The sequence below is a fragment of the Corvus kubaryi genome, unplaced genomic scaffold (genome assembly GCF_017639235.1).
Source record: "Corvus kubaryi isolate FWS band 111438036 unplaced genomic scaffold, C.kubaryi_AGA036_p1.0 split3-37296, whole genome shotgun sequence".
Taxonomy (NCBI): Eukaryota; Metazoa; Chordata; class Aves; order Passeriformes; family Corvidae; genus Corvus; species Corvus kubaryi.
In genome coordinates this window covers 928,124-949,917 of record NW_024582086.1, presented here as the reverse complement: position 1 = coordinate 949,917, position 21,794 = coordinate 928,124, and the positions used below count along the sequence as shown (strand labels likewise).

The 21,794-nt window shown below is 36.2% G+C and overlaps 1 long non-coding RNA gene across 5 annotated transcripts in view; it reads left to right on the top strand.

Moving 5' to 3' along the window:
* Positions 1–20,801, top strand: part of LOC121658408 — a 40,266-nt gene extending 19,465 nt beyond the window's left edge. For 2 of the 5 annotated variants that reach the window (XR_006013951.1, XR_006013954.1), the window contains exons 2-5: positions 2,450–2,524; positions 3,709–11,352; positions 12,476–13,690; positions 17,952–20,801. This is a non-coding gene — a long non-coding RNA (uncharacterized LOC121658408). The remainder of the gene's footprint in view (positions 1–2,449; positions 2,525–3,708; positions 11,353–12,475; positions 13,691–17,951) is intronic. The other 3 variants (XR_006013956.1, XR_006013955.1, XR_006013952.1) reach the window with 3 other exon arrangements.
* The last annotated feature ends 993 nt before the right edge of the window (positions 20,802–21,794 follow it).

Below are 21,794 nucleotides of genomic sequence, written 5' to 3'. Positions count from 1 at the left end.
TGTTCAGACACATTTCCTCTAATGAGATATCAGTCCACCAGTGAAAGGATCAGAAATAAAGTTTGGGATTAAAAGAGGTGAAAAGAGGAGAAGGATTTTGTCTTGAAGTGCTGAGTGGGAAGAGGATATGAACTGAGATGTCTGATTCCTGCTAGCAAGGCTAACTTTCAGATTCACCCGTAAGGAGGACACTAGAATCCCACTTAATTGGCTTCTGTAAAATTAATATCTGTTTCCTTTTTCAAGGATCTCACAAGAAATTACTTAAAAATTTTAGGGGTAATCTGAGGATGTATTTTTTTTCTCACTCTCTGTAATCTTGTTCCTGATTATGTAATTAAAAAATCTTGTCCTTTTATTTGCCAGAAAAAGTATGCACTGTTTCCATTTTAAAAGTCTGATATTAAGTGTGACTCCAGGTTGAAACTAAAACACTGGAAGCATTCTGCCTGTACTTGTTACCTTCAAAGAAAAACAAGTCATGTGTGCAGGCAACCCTTTATGGGAAACACTATGAGGTCCTGGAATGAAGGAAAATTCAGTGGCTTGCTGAAGTATTTTCTATATGAGTTAGTTTGAGTGGGTTTTTTTGGTGTGTGTGTGTGGTTTGAGGTTTTTTCCCTTGTTGGTTTGGTTTTTGTTTTGTTTTATTTTGTTTATGTTTGGCTGTATGGGGTTGGGTTTTTTTTGGGAAAGAGGACTAAGTGTCCCTTGTGCAGGTTCCTGATGTAGGTACCTCCCAAACAGTCTTACAAATAAAAGCATAGAAAACTGGAAGAATTTCCAGCCCAGCTGTTTACTGGTGACACTGTAATTCAAAAGATTGCTCTCTGGAATTTTCATTATGTTTTAGATAGTTTAAAAGGTGTAAAGTTTGCTCCGGGAAAACTTCATCATAATGTATCTGGAGATATTTTTCTGCTTCAGCCAACCCAAAAGTTCATGTTTTCTTTTGTGATGAGTACTTAATCCTGTCTGGAATACATGACTAAGCAGAGCAGAGGTAACAAAGCCTCCTTAATCAGGAAAATGTAATACTTCTCCTACAGTTAATTGAGGATTTTTTCTTTTTCACCCAGTCTTAGTACCATGGTCAGGTCCTCTCCCCAGCTCTCATGCCCTTCTTCTGCTTATTTTGAGCAGCCTTTACATTCTGGTGACTTCTTCTGCTCCATAACGCTAATAACCACCACAACAATTTGTGGTTTTAATTTCACAGTTTTCCTAGACTGTTGCTGCTTTGTAGTGTTTCCAGTCTTATTACCACGTGGTAGCCCAGTTCTCACTTCCATTTATTCTGATATATTTTCTCTGCTTTTTCATTCTCCAATCTTCCCTCCCTCTCCCCCTACTTTATCTGTAGATGTATTAATTCATGTCATTTTGTGCAATGGAACATGCAAATCAAAAGCATTTTACAGAGGTGCTTCAAAAAATTCAGTATGAATATGACTACGAACTGTAATTTAATATACATTTGTACGTATGCACATATTAAAATAATCTCAATCTGTAATTATGCATTAACCTGGTAAAATGAAAACTCCAGTGCAACCTTAAATGTAGTGTTACTCTCTTGTCATAAGACTATAATATACATGTATCCAGAGAGCTAATAATATAGTTGAAGCTGATGGTGATAGTTACTAGTATATTACATTTTCTTAGTTGTTGTGGAAACTGCTGTATATATTTGACCCTGTCCTTACTGAATACGATGAATGTTCCTCCTAAAGCTGAAAGCTGCGTTTGGCATGGCACTAGGTATTCTCTTTTCCCTCTCCACTTGCAATTTTGCTTAAATAGTGTCTCATTTCCATTTCTAATTTAATTGTACTTTAGCTCATTGTGACAGTATCTGCACTTGACAGATTTGTCACAGTATTTGTCCTATTTCTATCAACTGCCAGATTCCCTTTCTTTTTCAGGTTCTCCTTTCTTGTCCCAGAACCTAGTAGTCACCATATTTATATTAACAGAACATAACCGTTTGAAGTAAGATTTGCCTCATTCATTGGCACTGGTCTTAGAATGAATTTATTTTCAGAGCACTTTCATAGCAGAAGACATACAGATATTTTTCAGAATATCAATCCTTGAACTATTTTACCTCTTAGTTTAGTTGGAAGTTTGGTTTGTTTAGGCTATGTTTACAATGGATTTTAAAAAGAGCAAAAATAATAATAAACACCATGTCCCAGTTGTTTATTACATAATTACCAGCAAAGAGACCAAGAGTGCCATTCAGACATGTGAAGCACTAAATGACCAGAATTAGACTTACGGTGTAGCAGTGGCTTTTTTCTCCTCTCCTGGAACTTGAAATGTTCTGTCAGATATTTATTATGTCTGTCTGACTTCTATCTTATTTTTTATCTTATTTTCAGGATGTGTTTTTGACTAGTTTAAACACTTAGCTTTTATTTCTCTTTGATCTTTTTGTCTCCAGTGCCCTCCACTGGACCTGCTCCAGGAGCTCCTTGTCTGTCTTCTGAGGAGCCCAGAAGTGGACACAGCACTCCAGGTGTGCCTCACCAGGGCTGAGTAGAGGGGCAGGATCACCTCCCTCGACCTGTTGGCAATGGTCATCCAAATGCAGCCCACAATGCCACTGGCCTTGGTCACCAAGAGATCTTGTTGTCCACCAGCACCCCCAGCTCCTCCACAGATCTGCTTTCCAGCAGGTCACCCCCAGCCTGTGCTGGTGCCTGGGCTTGCTCCTCCCCAGGTGCAGGACCCTGCATTTGCCTTTGCTGAATTTCAGAAGGTTCCTCCCTGCCCATCTCTCCAGCCTGTCAAGGTCCTTCTGAAGGGCTGCACAGTACCCTGGGGTATTGGCCAGTCATCCCAGCTTTACATTGTCAGTGACACTGCTGAGGAGGCCTCTGCCCCTTCATCCAAGTCACTGATGGATAAGTTAAACAAGACTGGGCCCAGTACTGAACCTTGGGAGACACCACTAGGAACAGGCCTCCAACTGGACCCTGTCCCACTGATTACAATCCTCTGGGTTCTGCTGTTCATCTTGCTCTGATCTTTTGTCAGTTAAATGATGAGCTCTGGAGCAGTGTGGTCTATTGGTCGTGGGAAGTCAATATGGCTTTTCATTAGTACTCAGCTTCCTCTCAATTGTAACAGAATATTATCTAGGTAGGCATATTTGCTTATTTTTTAAAGGAGGTTTAAAACACACGGACTAAAAGTAATGTTGCAAAAATTAACCACCACCCTTCCACTAACAGTTAAAAGACATTTACTTACGGGAGATCTGACAAAATGTATAACTGAATGTCAAATGTGTACAGATTACTATGGAGAAAAAGGATATAAACACCTTTTAGTATTATGTTGCAAGACATCCACTAGATAAAAGAGTAAGAACAAAGAATATCAATAGGAAACATCCTATTTCTAATAATTTATGTCATGGGTAGGTATTACTGGGCTGAAACGACTCCATGAATGGATTGTGGAGGTGAAAAAAATGATAAGGACATGAGGACATGAACAATGTGTTTTATTAGTGATGTATATAAGGGCTAATGCTCTCTTCAGACTTTTTTCCATGTCCATAGGGAAATATTCCCAAAACCTCAATACGATACTCTTTTTTAGACTTCTGAGATTCAAAATATCTTTTAGTCTCAATGAGGTTTTATACAATCCAGTGTTTTGTCTATGTTTCATTGTTTTGTTGTTTTTTCGCAGCGTATCTGTGGTTCCTAAATGAATACTATCAGACAAAATTCTCAGAGGAAAATTAGAAACATAATGGATCAGATCTTAAAATGAGGTAACTTAATACTACCAGAATAGGCTAGCAATTACAACTAATTACAAATTGAGATTTGCCTCTGACTCTTAAAGAAGCATAATTTTACTTTATCAGTGGTAGTGTAAGAAGTCACCGTGTATCTACAAGTCCTTTTTTCTCTCTCAAGAGCCAGGACCACCTCTGCAGGACTAACTTGATCAAGAAAAGAGTCTTGATAGGAAAGCTAATTGGATAAGCTCTTCTAATTTTTCAAAATACAACTGTAGATGGTGGTTCTACATCCCTGACAGATTTTGTAGCACTGTACTCTTGCCGCCTGTTAATGTGTGAATGTGATTGGCTGCTCCTTCCACACTCTTCAACACATGAAACCAATATTGTCATCAAATATAACTCATTTCTTTCTATCATTGTGTGCTACTACACATCCTTCTTATTCCTTGAATATTCCTTGAAAGAATAATTTTAAAGTGCAGTTAGCCAAGAAGATATGACAGAAGCCTCAATACTCCCTATTAAATGGGAACTAATTGCAATCACACTAACTGTCTATGTGTGTCTTAGATTTACAAGATAACCAGCTAGTGTAGTTTTAAATGTTTTAGCCTCTTTAGGATCAGAAGCATCATCTCATGAATTCAGTGTGCTGTGCCTCAGAAGTTAGGAGCCTTTGAAAACATGCAGTTCAAATTTAAGCAACCAGAAGATTAATAGAGATGTAAGTGGTATTATTTTTAGTTTTCATTCTTGAGGAATGTAAGATTACATGTTAAACAAAGTACATATGGAATACAGGTACTTCTGCTGTCAGAACTTGGGGAGATTTTTATAGCCTTCAGAATCAAATTGAGAGAGCTGACAGTACAGGTTAGGTGTTAAGAGTCACCTCTTAGTTTAGTTTCTAAAGGCACTTGTTTTCCTAGTCAGATACTAATTTTGTCAGATCCTTAGAGATCTACAAGAAGCAAGTTCTTGACCTTGCTCAGAACAATTTCCCAAGCCAAAAGGACTTCCCTGATAAAAGGAGTTTATTCTGAAGGTTGTTTGTGATTGGCTTGAATCAGCACTTCAATTTTAAATATGTACCTGATGGAACACAAGATGTACAAAAAGTATTTCTATCTCTAACCTGCAAAATATATGTGGTTATTTTATTGTAGTATTATTCATTCTCAGAAGCCAAATTACCCAGAGTATTTTCTGAAAGTGAAAATAAAAGCAGTCTGAATACAGGTAAGTTTGTTTGATTTTATTTGGTGAAAAAATGATTTTTAAGAACTAAAATTAAATCTCTTGACACATTTCTTATAATTAAAATTAAATTCTTCGGAACACATATTTAACCATAGTATCACAGAATGCATCTATTATGCTTCATGTGTTGTATTTGTTTTTGATTTCTGACATTGTATTTGAAAACTTATTAAACAGTGAAAGGATGATTTAAGAAAATGATAAACAAATTACAAGTTATATTTTTAAGCTACTTGTTTATATATATTGAAGAAACTCTAGTAAGTCTGAATTTGAAGAATGCTCTAGAGTGGAAAAGACTTTGTGTATCATGAATACTTAGCGGCAGTTACCAAAAACGAAATGTTCTTTGGCAGGTCAGATGATTTGATTGGTCACAGTATCATTGTCCTTGTGGCAAAGCGTATACATGTGGTCATTTTTCTGGTTACCTGTGAAAAGCCATAATCATCCCGTTAATGAGAATAGTTAAAACTGAAAACAATGTCTGGAAATACCAGCACTACCTTTTTGATTTTTATCCATGAGTTTTCTGAAGATTACTGCTGTCTACTAAAATACATGAACAGCTGACTTCCGAGCATAATCTGTCACTTGAAGGATTTCACAGGCTCTCCATCTAAACTACACACCATCCGGGACCTGAGCACTGATCGAAGAGGGAGAAGACTGTGTGAGAAAGCATGATGCCAGTGGAAGGCAGGGGCATGAGTGGGGGCTGCCAGAAGAGCATTACACGGTCAATGAGCAACAAGCATTACTAGTGAAGACTGAAGTCCCAACTTGGAATGCCCAGTTTGATGCCTGATTTCACGTTCTGACAGTAGGCAGATAGTCCAAAACCTGTGTATATTCATGTATGTAGATGTGTAAAATTCTGTGTAAAGTCATGTTCGTTTACAGAATTTTGATGCATCTCTGTTCTCCATAACATTGATATATCATTAGCTATCAGTCAACCTTGCTTAGGAACACAGGTAAGTATAATAATAATTAATATAAATTAATTCATTTTTTATTAATTATTAAGTTTTTGTTTCCCTTAAGGCAAGTCAATATCAGGAAACACAGATAATGAAGGTTTATCTTAGATCTACCTGTTTGTCAGAGCATGACAACCAGCTTGTGTTTACGTTACTGACATGCATGGAATAATGTGTACAACCCCGAGACATTGTGGTTCATAGATAATTGTGATAAATACTGGTGAGTGAGTTAATCTGGAAGAAAAAAGCATTAAACAGTATTTTCTTCAAGAGTACATATTTTGGCTTGTCAAAAAAAAAAAATCCTGTTCCCAATCTCCTTGCTCTTTTTTCATTTTATTGCAGTAGATCTGTCATTTCTTCAGGGGGTTAATAACATAAAGAGAAGTAGTCATTTTATGTTTTTCTTATGACCCTAAAATTAATCCACTTTCAGTCAATCAATCAGTGGTCATAATTTTAGGCTGACTGTTCTCATTGTAATGGAAAGAGTCTCATTTAAATTGACTGATAAACTGAGAAGCTTTCATAAATACGGTCTGCTTTTATTAATCTTTTGACTTAATAATGAGCTGTCTGATTTTTTTCTCTCTGTTCACCCACCCTCTCCTTACTTCAGCTCTCCTTGATATACACTACACTGTAATATGACTGCAGCTGAGCATTGGGTTTTCTCAGTTCTGTGGTGATTTTTTTCCTGATATGCCTGATAATTTTTATGTACTTTTTTTTGTGTTTTATGTACTGTCCTGTTGCTACCTTTTGACTTAGCCATGTAAAAATCTACTATAGATGCAGAAATTACTGGTGAATGAAATCATTGATTTACTTGCACTGGTGCTATCTCCTTGACAGTGGTGGAAATACCAGGCGGTTGTGTGAGAAACACTTTTTCCTGCCACGTCCTTTGAAACATGGGCATTGTGCTTTCTGTAACAAAATAACCTTTCTGCACTTTTAGAGGTTCTTTTCAGTATACTGGTGTTTTCATAATATGTGCAGATGTATAATTATTTATGCTTAACTCTCCTAAGGCTTTGGTCTCAATAATATTTTGAGAGAATTAAGAAGCTACTGCATCTGTGTTCAAAATGTAAACTTTGCTTTTAAACTCATTTTTTGTTTTGTTGGGTTTTTTTAAAATAGTACAACTCAAGAGGTGGTAAATAAAAACATCTGATTAGCTTCTCTTTACCAAATATTTAGCTTTATAAGTTTTTGACCTCAGAGAGGCAATAAGAAATTTTTGTATTTCCAGAAGTTTCCAGTGAAAAGCACAGCAAAATATGATGAAAGTAGACAATGAAGTGAGAGCTAATTAGAGGTGGCAGGTGGTAGTTCTGCCCACAGTATAAACAGGTTTGAGTGGGAGATGCTGTCTTAAAATTATGTTATGTGTTACATCAATAGCTAAGGAAAATAAAATTTAAGAGGAAAAAAGGATAACCAAAATAATCTTTCAGGAGATGCTTGTTATAAACTAAGGTCTACCACCTACAATAAGAAAACAAAATGGGCCTTGTACGCAAATCAAGGGACTTTGTGTTACCCTCTGTTAAAAATTCTTGACTTAAGGAAAGAGGAGTGACTTTAGTGCTGTGTTCGATCTTTGTAATATAATGAAGTATCCTTTTTTGGGCATTACAGTAAAATTTTCAAATTAAAAATATACTCATTGTTTTTTAATCCACTTCCCTGTGAAGTAACACATACTGGTCAAGTTTTGCGGCTGATTATGAGGATAGCAGGCCAGCTTTTTTGGCTGGATGTGATTATGAATTTTTGTCACTCTGTTAATTTCAGTGTATCTTTCTTCTGAATAGTTTTTTCCACTGTCAAATTTTTCTCTTCTGGAAAATTGTTCACCCTCAATATTGGCATAATTTTTTCAAGGGCAGACGTTTTCAAACTGAATTCTCTAACGTATATTTTTAGTAGAAATGACAAATTAATTAATTTAAAATGGTACTCCTAAAAGACTTATACTGACTGAAAACAGTATAATTTTTTTTTTTATATTTGACTAGGTAACCTTAACCTAAAATTTCGTTTAGCTTTTGTGGCTTTGATTCTAATTTCAGCTAACTGCCCTTTTAGCCTGCTGCTCTATTCTAGTGAAAGCATGGTACAACTTCTGAAACTTCTTGTGGGCTCAGGAGCGCAAGTGAGAGTAAAATAATCAGGTGTGGGGAATGTCAGAAAGTTGAGCTTATGGGAAATTCTTATCTGACATTACTTCAAGAGTCAAAATAATTGGTAAATTTAAAGGATCATAGAATGATTAGGATTTTGTGTTGGCAACTGAGAGAAATAAGTTCAACTTAGATACATGGGAGAAAATCATAAAGAGACTGAGGAATAAAAATTCAAGTAAGAGAGATCTAATTTTTTTATTGTTGAATTAAATACTATTATAAGAGGAAAAGATGAAATCTGAGAAAAACCAAATTATTCAGCAAATATTTGAAGGACAGTGAAATACCTATTGCCTAGTTACAGAAAGTACTTGTTTATTTTAAGTGTGTATTTTAGCAAGATTAGAGTAAGACAGAAACCACAGTCAAACTGTCTTAAATACAGAGTGTAAACTTCTAATGCTATGTTGAACCCAGGATGTTATCTTGGTGGCAATGAAGTGAAAGGTAGTGAAGTTCTAGCCCTCATATGGAAGCAGAAAAGTACAGCGGAGAGGGGAGTTTTGTTTCCTACAGAAAATTCTCTAAAACTCCAGCACAAGAAAGAACATAATCTTAATTTGTTAGTTCACTTGTCTTTCTATTTCAACAATTTATTCCTAAAAGGTTCAAGTGAAGATAGCTTGAATTGCAGTTGATGTTACAGAGATACCTTGTGTATATGATTTACTAATGAAATCAGAATTGATATTCCGATAACACTCTGTGCTACAAAGTATAAGAAAAAGAATCCTGAGAATTTACTAAGGTAGAATTCATGGAAGGCAGTAAAATTTTCTTTGCTGCTCTTCTACAAATATGTCAGTTTCTCCAATACTTGCAGTGAAGGGCAGTTTAGACACTGCTATTATCTGTCAAATGACCCTTGCAAGCCAAAGGCCTTATTATTAAATCTCTGACTAAAGCTCCTGTTGTGTTCCTTTATTTTTACCTCTACCCAAGGTTATGCTCCATATTTATGGAGCATTTTTGTAATTCAGCAGGACTGGCTTCTAATTGGCTCATTTACTTGAACATACTAACATAGGCATTAGTTATTTTCCAGTGTCTCTGAGTCCTGCCAGGGCAAAGGTTGCTCACGTGATAGAAGAGATCTTTGGAGGATTCTCCATTCTACAGAGCCATGTTTGATTTTATTCAAGGGATTATTCCTGCTTTAGGGCAGTAAAGGCATCCTATTTGCTGACTGAATATTTTTGCCCTGGAATTGGTTTAAGAATAGATAAGGAAGGAGTCCAAAGACTTTATTTTTGTCTTTCTCCCATTGTATTTTATCATTTGCTGCATTAGGTCCAATTTCAGAAAATGAAAGTTGAGAGCAAAAGGCTGACAAGAAAGAAGTGGAAGGAGTCATTGTGTAGTTTGGAACAATCCCCTCTCTGTGCTGCAGGGATGTTTAAATTAATTAACATTTATTTCAGTATGAAAGCGAAGAAAAGATTGATAGTAATTCTTCCCAGGGGACAAGAGAAAGGAGAAAGAAATGCCTTTCCTCACATACTTCTCTTTCTCCCTCCAGCAAAATTCAAGTGGGATAGAAATGAATACTGCCTTCAACAGCAGTTCAGTTGGTGGGAGTGGAGGATACGTGAAAAAGGATAAGAGATATTGGAGGCTAGAGCTGCAAGACAGGCAGAAGAAGAGGTGGTAGAAAGATAGATGTGTGATGCCCATGTTTAGTGTGAAAAAATGTGATGGGAGAGAAATTCTAATGATCACAATGCAGAATTCGTAAGGGAAATATAAATAAGGGAGAAATGAACACGATTATTTTGATGAGAAAAAAGAGTTATCTGAAATGATCTGGTTTTGCCTTATAATGTATAAAACATAAATTGTGTAAATTCAAGGATGATGCTACAAAATTAACAGCTTCTCATAACTCAAAGCTAAGTTTATCTGAAGTGTCACATATAGCACTCAAAAGTAAAACACCTTTCCTGCCATTGCCAGAATGGGTGCTTCTTAACTGTATCCATAAATGAAAAGTTGCAGACAATTTTCATGTTTGCCTACCGACATTATAAATATGAGATTCTCTACATCTTCAGGTTCTGCCTGATAACTTCCCCATTTTTCAGTTCTGACTCCCGTTACCTCCTGTAGAAGCTTTGATTAATTTAATGTTCTGACTTTCAGTTTGTGTCGTCTAAAGTTCCCAAATACTCATCATTTGGTTTATGATGCTTGTGGTGGAAACAGTGGGTCCTTTAGTTTTGACCTGACTGTGCTGATTTCCTTGTCATTCATGTGCACTAAATCCAAGAAAACATGTTTTAGAAATAGGTATTTGATTTATTATTTTCAAGCCTCTGTAAATACTAGTGGTGATTTTTCTACTAGATACACACAGAGAAAGGTTAGGAATATAAAAAGTCATACATTCATCAGTATGAAGAAACTACTGCTATTAAGCATGGGCATTCTAACTGTTGTTCCATCAAATGTTCAGAAGGATAAAGCAAATCAGCTAAAGTTGGTACAGACTCTTGTGTCTGGGAACAAGGTATTGGTAATTTCTGTCCTAATCCTAGTCATTTTGTTTACTTGTTAGGGGACAGTTTAAATTTTGCTTCCACTGAATCAAATAAGTACAAAGGCCAGGATGGCACCTTTTAGATGACGTTGCCCAGTTCCCTCCTACTCTCTGCTCCCCTCCTCCAATCAAGGAGACTCAGGCAGCGTTGAGAGCTGTGTGCACTTGAGGTATGCCCAGGTTATGGGTTCGATCTCCATATGGACCTTTCACTTAAGAGTTGGACTTGATGATCTAACTCAGAATATTTTGTGATGCTTCTGTGATGCTTCAAGGGGTTTTGAATAGCTTCAAAGATAGAGATTCCACACCCTCTATGGATAAACTCTTCAATGCTTGACCCATCCTCACAGTAAAAAAGACTTTTCTTATGTTTAAATAATTTCCTGTATTTCAATATGTGTCTATTACCCCTTGTCCTGTCCTTAGGCACTACATTTACTCCATCTTTTTTACTCCTCCTCATTAAATATATCCACAGATGGATAAAATTCCTGAGTCTTTTATTCTCCAGCCAGAGGAGTCCCAGCTCTCTCAGCCTGTCCATGCATGAGAGAAGCTTCAGTCCCTTCATCACCTTTGTAGCCATTTGCTGGAGCAGCTTTGGTAAGCTTCTACTTTCGTATTCACAGAGTGTACTAATTCTGTGTGTATCAGTCTCAGATTATTTAGAGGTATTTATTGATAATAAGGCCAAAAGTCACCTATTGTCACTGGTTTCTAGAATGCAGAAACTTTGCTGAGGAACAGCTTTGCAGTATGTGATAAATGTAAGATGTTTGAGATTCATCAGGATTAAAAATAAGATATTTCCCTTTCAGGGTGGGGTTTTTTTTACTTTGTTTGTTTGTTTGTTTTGGTTTGTTTTGGTTTGGTGGTTTGGTTAGTTGGGTTTTGTTTTGCTTTGGGTTTTTTGTGGGGTGTTTTTTGTTGTTGTTTTTTGGTTGGGTTTTTTTGTTGTTGTTGGTTGGTTTGGTTTTGGTTTGATTTGTTTCTTTTTTTTTTAGAGGAACTCTATTATAATTCAAAAATAGGACCATGATGAATTTACAAAAAAAAATGAAGTGTTTTTTTACCCTGCCCCCAGACAAATCCAACTAATTTCACACTGAAAGCACTGTGGCAGTCCACATAGTTTATTTGGATGGGGGGGAAACTTTCCTTTTTTTTCATACACTATCTGTGAAAAGAAAACAGATGCTAATTCTATCTTTACTGCACCTTCCTGGTCAAGAGCACTCATCTCTCAGAAAAGAAAGGGTTGTTGACTATTTATGATGACAGCTGCCTTTTAAAGAAGCAAGGAATGAAGCATCTGGGGAATGTATGTGTCCTGCCAGGAGCACAGTGGGATAAATGTCTTCCATTTGGGATAAGATGTACTGACAGCTCAGTAGGAACAGCTGAAACTAACTGTGCATTTGGAGGTTTCATACTGACCTGAATCACTGAAACCAACTTGCATGTGTCTTATAATTTGAATAAACCTTGCTTTTTCTACAGAGCAGAAAAAGGAACTATGTTGCATAGCTGTTAATTATAATTTTTGCCACAAAGAGCAATGGCAGTGTTTAAAAAGAAAAAGCTAATAAATACTTCAAACATAATTTATTGTGCACTTTATTAAAAAAAAAAAAAAGGTCTAAGAAAAAAAATTATATGGATGAGAGTGGAAATTAATCAGTGATTTGTAAGCTTTAAATATCTGCCTTTGTTGCAACTCATCCAGGAACTGAACTAACGAGCTGGCAGTGGAGATGTGGTGAGCAGCCAACAAGTCCTGAGGAGTGCATCAAAAAAAAGGGAAGACTAGTAAGTGGCAAAGACCGTCAATATTTATTTAAAGACTAAAAATTTCACCAGAAAATGTTATGCTGATAAACCACAGGAAGAATGTCATGGGTGCATCCATTTGTGCTTGCAAAAAAATGAATTGAAGGACTCAAGCTTCTGGAGAAACATCAGTCCTACATATCAAAAAGCTTTTGTAACCATTTCTGATTCCTACCTGTGTTTCTGACTTGCATCAATTTTCTGTATTTCCTTAAATACATTAGAAGATGAAAAAAGCCCATCAGGTCTGTTGATGCTTCTTTTCTGTTTAGAGTTGACAATTATGGTGGTTTGCAATGTTTTTGAAAAGTTTCCAGCCCATAGTCTGGCTCAGTTGCTGTATGAGTTCAGTCAACATTCATTGAAACTATAAACTTGCTACAAACCCTGCCTTTTCTTTCAAGCTATACAAATTATGGACTGATACACCATCCAGCTCTTGTAGCAGGAGAGGGCATCTGTTCAACTTTTAAAAGTATATGGTACACTTGTCCAGCCTCTAGAATTAAAGATTGCCTACTTAATTATTAAATGGCTTAGGGAAGAGAATTAATTGTGTCTTCATTTCATGGAAAGAAACATGTGGAAAAACTGAAATATGCTTGACAAGAGCAGCCTGGTTCAAGTTTACAGAGCTGCAAACTGTTGGCCCTTAGCTAAGGCAGTAAGCCATCTCTGGTGCTGTGCAATGTAACTATAACTTCTGAGGATGGGTTTGTGTCATCTTGTTTAAGGAAAATCATGCATAAACTAGAGTACAACAATCATCTAGAAAGCTAATAAATGAAGAAAAATGAAAGACAGAGGTGAAAACTTGCCAGTTTGGAAAAAGCAATGAGATGACAGAACAGACACTTTGAAGCAAACCTCCATAAATCCGGAAGTTCCAGATTCTTGAATTTGACTACTGATTACAATTTTTTCTTTTATTTGGGTAAGACAGGATTAAAGAAAAAATACCAGCTTTTGGACCCAATTAATTTTAAAACAATCAAGTTTTTGGTGCTTGATACACTAGTACCACATACTGCTGCTTATGTGCTGGGGAAAATATTTGACACTGCAAGGAAGAAAGGAAAGAAATTGCAAGTAAAACATCAAATAGGCAAAGGTAAGATTGTATTTCAAACAGAATACTGAAATCTAAGGGTTCAAATAAGACTAAAAGGAGGACTGTACATTTTGCACTTTAAAATATGCTTTCTAGGGACATATTTTATTTCTGGATAGTGGCTTATATTTTTGATATTACGTTAGGAAATGAAGTGTCTTTGGTTTTGGTTTTTTTTTAAATACCATATCCACATGATAGTATCAAATATTTGCAGAAGATGAGGAGGAAGACAAAATCACATGCCTTGTCTTTAGATATGCTGGTTACCAGGTGGCCAAGAAGGCCAATGGTATCCTGGCCTGTATCAGAAATAGTGTGGTCAGTATTGGTGAGGTTACATTCTTGTGTTCAGTTCTTATCCCATCATTTCAAGGAAATATTGAGGTGCTGGAGTGTGTCCAGACAAGGGCAGCACAGCTGGTAAAAGGTCTGGAGCACAGGTCTGATGAGGACCAGTTAGGGAAACTGGCGTTGTTTGGCATGGAGAAAAGAAGTCTCAGGGGAGACCTCATCACTCTTTACAACTATGTGAAAGGAGACAGAACAAGGGAAAGACAGAACTTGCCCTCAAGTTGCACCAGGAAAGATCTAGTTTAGATATTGGAAGTTACTTCTGCACTGAAAGTGTGGTCTGGCATCACTAGGGAAATGGTGAAATCACATCCCTGTAAGTGTTCAAAAGGAATGTGGGGTGTGACACTTGGGCACATGATGTCGTGGTGACCATGAAGGTGCTGGGTTAGTGGTTGGACTTAATGGTCTTCTCCAATCTTAGTGTTTTCGTGATTCTGTGATTCTATAAATATGGAGAAAGTAAAAGTTACTGTTGTAAATGACAGAGTTAACAAAAAACCTAGATATGACATGAGTTTGCTTAATATTTCTTCCTCCCTTTCCACTCTTGCTGCCCAGGTGAATCCACACTAAATCTGCTGACAACATTTTCACATTTGAATGCAGTGAAAAGTTGAGGCCAAAGTCAGTGACATGGAGAAAGCCCAGTCTCTCACTGGAATACATACTGACAGCCTGTAATCACACAACTTTTTCTTAATCCTACACAGACTATCTGCCTCTCCCTTGATCTTTTAAATACATTCCCCTCTGCTGAGTCCTTTATCAACAAATGTACAGATACATAGTCATTGTTTGCCATTTCTTTCAGTCAGGTCTTAGCAGGGCTGTTAAATGCCAGGTAGCACAAATCAGGAGATGCCATCAATAAAACAAAAATTAACAGGTAGTTTGTAGCATAGAGTGGATGAAAGTGGGATGTTTTAAATTGGATTTTGCACTTGTTTCCCTATTATTCCCAATTAGTCTCAAATCCATCTCTACAGTACAGATGTAGTAATTTGCTGGAATCACAAGACTGCAGAAGCATAGATACAATGTCCTTTGCCTAAATCCCTTTATTTTTAGTGGAAATAGATGCAAGAACTGATATACCTTATTTCAGTCTGGTTCCTCTGCATTTTTATTGCTTCTGTAAGGAATTATGCTAGGAAAGGGGTGCCAGCCAGAGTCAGTCTGGTACCAACACATACAAGACAGCTTGGTGACATCTCTTCCTCCCTGCTTCTTTTCATTCTAGCCTCATCAACCCTTCCTCAGGCCTGCTTTTCCACTGTTGTCAGGTGTTACCCATTCCTCCTGATAGCCTTTCTCCCTGGGGTCCTTATGTTCCTGGTAATTTTTTTAGTCTTTCCAGAACAGCCTTCTTCCTTTGCTTTTATTCAAATTGAACTATTCTTCTTCTTTCAATCTGCCTATGTCTAATAAGATACACTGAGAGTAAAAGTGACAGCTTTCCTTATTCTAAGTCTGTGTCTGAAGGTATAACGTGTACCAAAAGAGGAAGACAGTTTTGTATCTTTGCAGTAGCAAATTTGTACAGAACTTTCAATTTTCCCTTTCTGACAAATAGAGGTGCTGAGGTGCCAGCTTCCAGCCCCTGCTCAAAATTACCACTCTTACAGAAAAAAGTGTCAGGTTTTTTTAATATGAAGCAACTTTTTCTCACACAGATTGACTTGGAGTAAAACTGAAGCGTATTAGCTGGGGAGGGAGGTTGAATAGTAATGGCACCTTGCACAAACACACAGGTCACAGCACTTTGGCATCACTAACATGTGAATGAAAATAATTTCTCATGAGTTTTAAAAAAGGCATTTTCACTGTAAACACTAACAACTAAGCTAACATGTCATAAATTCCAAGTCAGATTAAAATATATCAGCCTTCAAAATCATCAAAAATATAAAACCCAACCAAAAACAGGAAAAAGAAAAGAAGAAAAAAAGAACAAAAAATGCAATTGCAAAGTAAAACAAGAGGTCTTTAAACAACAACAAAATGACTAAATTAACACTTGCATAAAGACGTATGTACAGACTAGTCATACAAAATTAACATGTATCCAGATATCATTCTCCAGCTTATCTAGTAAAATGCTTCATTTACTTAATATTAAGGAGATATTATCACTGGACCTCAGGTTCCTGGAAACAGAGCTGGAAAGAATAAAGGAATTGCCTTAGTTTCTTTTCTGGTGCATTACAGAACAAGATGCAGAAGCTGTCATCAGACATATATAACCTTTTTAAAGGGTAAGAAGATCTGCTCCAGTATAGTATTTAATGAATCTCAAGTAACATCACCCCAGGTAGGCAGTGTCAGATGTGCATTGGATTTTTATTTTGCTTGGACTGCTGATAATACCTGCTAGAAATGTAAGGCAGAATGAAACCCATTACCTATGAAAAGGTGGCATGCTTACGAGGGATACTGAACAGTGTATACAAGTCTTCAGTGAGAAAATAATTGCTATACCTTGAGTGGGTTTTATCTCTTTATATGCTAAAGAGTCTTTTGACCTTTTCTCTTCACTAAAGCACAGTTGCAGTCACTAGTTATAATCATTAAGGATTAGATTCCTGTTCCCCTCGCCTTTTTTATTTAAGGTTTCCATGCCTGCACAACTTGAACTTCAGAGAATTAATTTCTTTTCTAGCTTACACTGATACCTGTATGCTGGTTGGCTGTACTGCAGAGTGCATCATCCACAGAATAGATAACTTGAGAATTGTATAACCATTGTCAATTCAGTAGTGTTTCTGGATGAAACTACAGTGAAAGACTAGGGAAACTAATTCATCCCATCCTTCTTGAAGCACAGGAAAATAGTAGATACATGCTACAGAGTCAGAATTACGTGGAAGATATATGGCCATCCTTTTACCCTAACAGCTAGCTATTTACATATGTATTACTTAGATATGAGAATACCCCCATTATCAGTGTCATTGCCTCAGAAAGAAAATTAGTACACCATGTGTGTATAAATAAGCTATTTATAAAATTCCAGGGATAATTTTATTTTACTTAGAAATAGGCAAGGCATGTTAAAGAAGTCCACGGAACATATTATTTTATTGTTCGCTTCATGTATTCCCTGGTTCAGAAGAGTAAACAAAAAAGATTGGAGATAGAAAGATGTGAAAGGGACTCCAAGAGAAGAATTTATAATTATCTTGTTTACCCTCCAGGGAATACATTTAAAAGAAACACAAATTAGAGTATGGAGTTTTCTTATTATCTGTTTAAAAAGTAACTTTTATTTATGGTATCTCATGGTATTTACTTCTATAAGCTAACATTTTATGTCATAAAATACTGAATAAGATAAAGACTCAGACAGAGAATCCAAAAAAGGCACACATGAGTCATAAGGAAAGATTAACACACGAAAAAGAGAGCACAATACAAAATAAGAAAATATCAGACTAAATGGAAGACAGAGAACCCATTTACTTGTGGATAGTTAAAGAAAAAGCAAAGATTGCTCTTCCATTTAGTGATACTTTTAGATTTCTGCAAAATAAGTGTTTGATATTGCATTATTGTAATGAAGTTTGGTTGAAAAATAAAAAGAAAGGAAGGGAACTACCAGAAACCCTGCTATATAATCAGCATGAACCCCACAAGGCAAAATGGTGATAAAATCATATCAGATAAGTGTTTTTCAGAAATATTAAAAGTAAAACACAAGTAAGCCAAAGGAAAGGAAAAACATAATATGGTGTTCATAAAAATCCTGTGGAATATTTATATTTTCATGCTGCAGTAACTAGGAGCAAGTTAAAATGCAATATAAGCAGTGAAAATGAAACCTCATCCAGGTTTCAACTTATTTACCAATTCATTGCTACTGTTTATAAAACATTTCTCCAATATCTTTTCTTTTCCTTTTCCCCAGGAAACATCATATTTGACTTGATGTTCTTGGGTAGTTTCTACAGGGAGCAAGACTGGGTTAATTCAGCTCTGTTTAGCAAAGAGAAGAGGTTGAATTCTGTGGGAAGATACTTCTGTTCTTCCGCCGTGTCTCCATGCCTCTTCCCATATCAAAACATGCCTCCTATCAGCTTGCTCCAATTATTGAAACAGTAGCGTCATGAGTCATCATTCATCATTTCTACGTTTCTTTACCTACAGAATTACCAAAGACTGTGGGCATCCACTTGCAATTCAGAGCAAAATGTTACTTCTATGTTATCATGCGATATTCCATGGTAACATGACACATCTTTCATGTGTGAATTACAGTGGTGGTATTATTTTACTGGTGCAGCTGGAGAAATACTTGTTAATGCTAATCTGCTTGTGTAAATAAGATCAATAAACAGACAATGCCTGTGAAGTTGCCAAGATTCTCAGAAAGTTCAGCTCACAAATCAAAATTTTAAAAAATTATCTTCTATTCCTAGACCTGTGCATTCATTTTCTACCTTAATCCCACATAAGATGCTCCCTGATATAAAGGCTACAAATATATAATACTCCAACTCAATCTCTGTTAGAATATCACATCTGGCACCAGTAATGAAGAAATACTAGCATAGGACTTACCTTGACCAAAGAAATCCTAAATATAGTGTTATAAGTCATCATTCATTATTTTCTTGGAGCAAAAACTGTCCGCAACTAAAGTTGTCACACCTCTGGACTTTGTACAGCTTTTCTGAGATATTCTGCCCTGATTCACACAGTTACAGGCGCTTCATGATTCATCTCAAAGCACTGAAATATGATGTTCTGTTAGTTATAAGCATGCAATGCCCTGCTTCCACTGTCTAATTTTTGTCAAAGTGTGGAAATAATCTGGAGGGATCAAAAAGCGCTGCCTATGCCTCTCAACAAAGAGCAAGTGGGGGATGCAATTAGATGAACAATCCTTTGGTGTTGGTTGTAGAAATTAATTATAATCTTGAATGCTTTACATTAACTGTAGCTTTAAGAGACAAACAAGAGTACAGAATCGGAATGATGTGCTGTGATGGACAAAAATCAGCACTTGCAGACAGTACCACTACTAATGCCAAAGGAACATATATTTTTTACTGTAGACTCTGGTGTTCAGGATCAGAATGTAGAAGTGTGAAAACTTCACTCGTTTATTTGCTCCAGATTTTTCTGCAAAAATATTGCATTAGTTCCACACCTTTACCTTTCTGACCTCATTATACAACCAGAAAAAAAAAATATTTTAACTTTGAAAAGTATTAAAAGTCAACTCATAGACATTCGTAGAGTACATCTCTCTTCTTACAGAAAGTTATGATCTGTCATATATGGCAGGTTCAGATAACCACATTACCTCTAATAGCAGATTTAACTTTTTAAGTTTTGTGTAATTTTGTGGCTATTTAATTTAGATTATTTGTTTCTCTCAGACCGACCAACCAACCAACCAGCCAACCAACCATTCAATCAACCCCACAGTTTTCATGTGATTCTTGAAGATTTTAATTTTCGAATGTAGCATTTAATTTTGTGATGTGAAAAATGGGTTGTTCTGTAAGTGTTTCATCTTGGGGCTTAAAAGGAAAACCTTCGCTTTTGGGGTTATGTTTGTTTTGCTGCCATAGGAGACAACAGAATCCAGAAAGGCGAATAACTGATGAGTCCGTGGAAAGAGCTCAGCAAGAACAGGTAGTGAGATGAAAAGGTTGAGGCAAGGAAAGCCTGTAAGTACAGTGTAGCACAGAGCAAAAGTGAGAAGCAGATTAGGATGAGAGAGGTAAGGAGCTGAGCTGGAGATGGTAACTCATTGCAGAAATCTGGAGGTGATGGAGGAAGAAAGGTATGTAATTGTTATTTGCATCACCAGGGATCGAAGAATGGAATCTGTTATTGAGCACCCTGTCAAGTAGCTTTTATCTCCATTATGCAGATAAGACTTAATGACTTCCAAATCTGAAAGAAACAAAAATCCTTGGTATTGGTAAGGAGAGAAATTGTATGTTCTGTCTCCCACATTTATGCATTTGCATATATTTCCAATACCTGCCCTGCATAGATATTCAAGGTTTCATTTGTAATTTCTAAGGCCAAACTCAAGATCCGGTTAAAGGTCCTGTATTTTATTGATAAGTTGTGGAAAAAAAAATGTTTCAGATATTAAATCTCAGTTTTTAGTATCATCGAAGGGCAAGACATGTAAATGCCATTTTGACCTACAAAGTATGTAAGAAGTAAATATTATAAAATCAGCACATGACATTCACTGACACTCAGATGAGATCTTCAGAGCTTAATAAATGTCACTGTAACTGAGCTGCAAATTGGTGATCTTTTTCTCTTGGATTCTGTTCAGTTGATTATAGAAATGCACTGTTTGCTTTGCATGAGGTGGATTGAAAGGAGCAGCTTAGGTATTGATGAAGAAGGAAATTCAGTTGCAATTGGGCGTGTGAAAAAATGTATGAGTTGAACAAAAACATCTCAAAAGGTTCCTTCTAAGTTCAACTTCTATGTGATTCTGTAACACCAAAGCCTTCTAAAAAACATCTCCTCGTGTATATGTATAAAAATATGTATATATGCCTAAAAACATGTATATATGCATAGAATACCTGACTGCTGCTTAGTCATTTGGTTATAATTAGATTCAAAGCTAGCACTTTTCTAGTTTTTGAATTAATAACTTAGCTTTCTAACATTTGTGGGAGAGAAGGTCAAAATATGGTTTCAGTAGGACAGACTACTCAGTTTTCTCATGTATATGTGTATCAGTCATCTGTCATGAATAAAGATGTATATTGCATTTGATGTTCTCCTGATTTAATTTGTCAGCACTATTGACTTTTTAACCTTTCTTAATTCATACTTTCTTCCCAACAGAATTGTGTGTTGTGGACAGTACCTGCAACCTGCTGGGTCATTATGGTTAAACACAGGATTTTTATAACTATTTCATGGTTTATTTTCTCCTTGGTTCTCATTTTTTCATAGAATAGTTTTAGCACTGAATTGTGACAAAGGTCACAACCATTATTAATGATTGATAGGAGGAATGCTCCTCTCTATTCAGCTGAGTTTATCCCTTTTGTTGTATTAGTAAACCATTCCAAAATTAATGTAAGATGTCCCTACACAAGGAGTCTGAGAATTCTGTGGGCTTCTCATTACTGAATTACTGTTTCTTTCTCGACTTGAAACATTTGTTCTATTTTTATACTGTAGACTTTCAGAAAGGATTGAGTGTTTCTGCTGTGAGGTCAAAGGCCTCAAATGGACTTCTTAATTAGGAGATCAGTGACTGTGGCATGTTTAACTGAAGAAATTTTCTTACTTTGATGACAAAATATTGAGGGAGAAGTTGGACATTTTTACCACTCAATCTGATCTTTTTAGTGTGAAATAAAACTAAATAAACCCTTTTTCTGTTCCTATGTAATCTGAAATACACTAGCCCTTTTGTTGCAGAGTTCTACTATATACTCTTTTTTCAGTCCAATCTTTCTATTTTTCTTCTTAAATTGTCTGTTGGCTTTGTCACTTGAAGGAGAACTGAAACATTTATTTTTCCACCTTTTTTGGTACATGGGATATTAATAATAAGAAAGTCATTGCATATGATTTTCAGTGTGTGTATCATTTGCAGTTACATTTTAGAATCCCAAATACTAATCAAAGATAAACCCTGTAAAGGAAATTTAAATGAAATTTTTTTAGGGTGTGGAATGGGGCAAATTACCACAGACTTCTGAGAAAAACCTCTTTTAAATGTCTGCCCACAGATCGAGGATTCACTCTT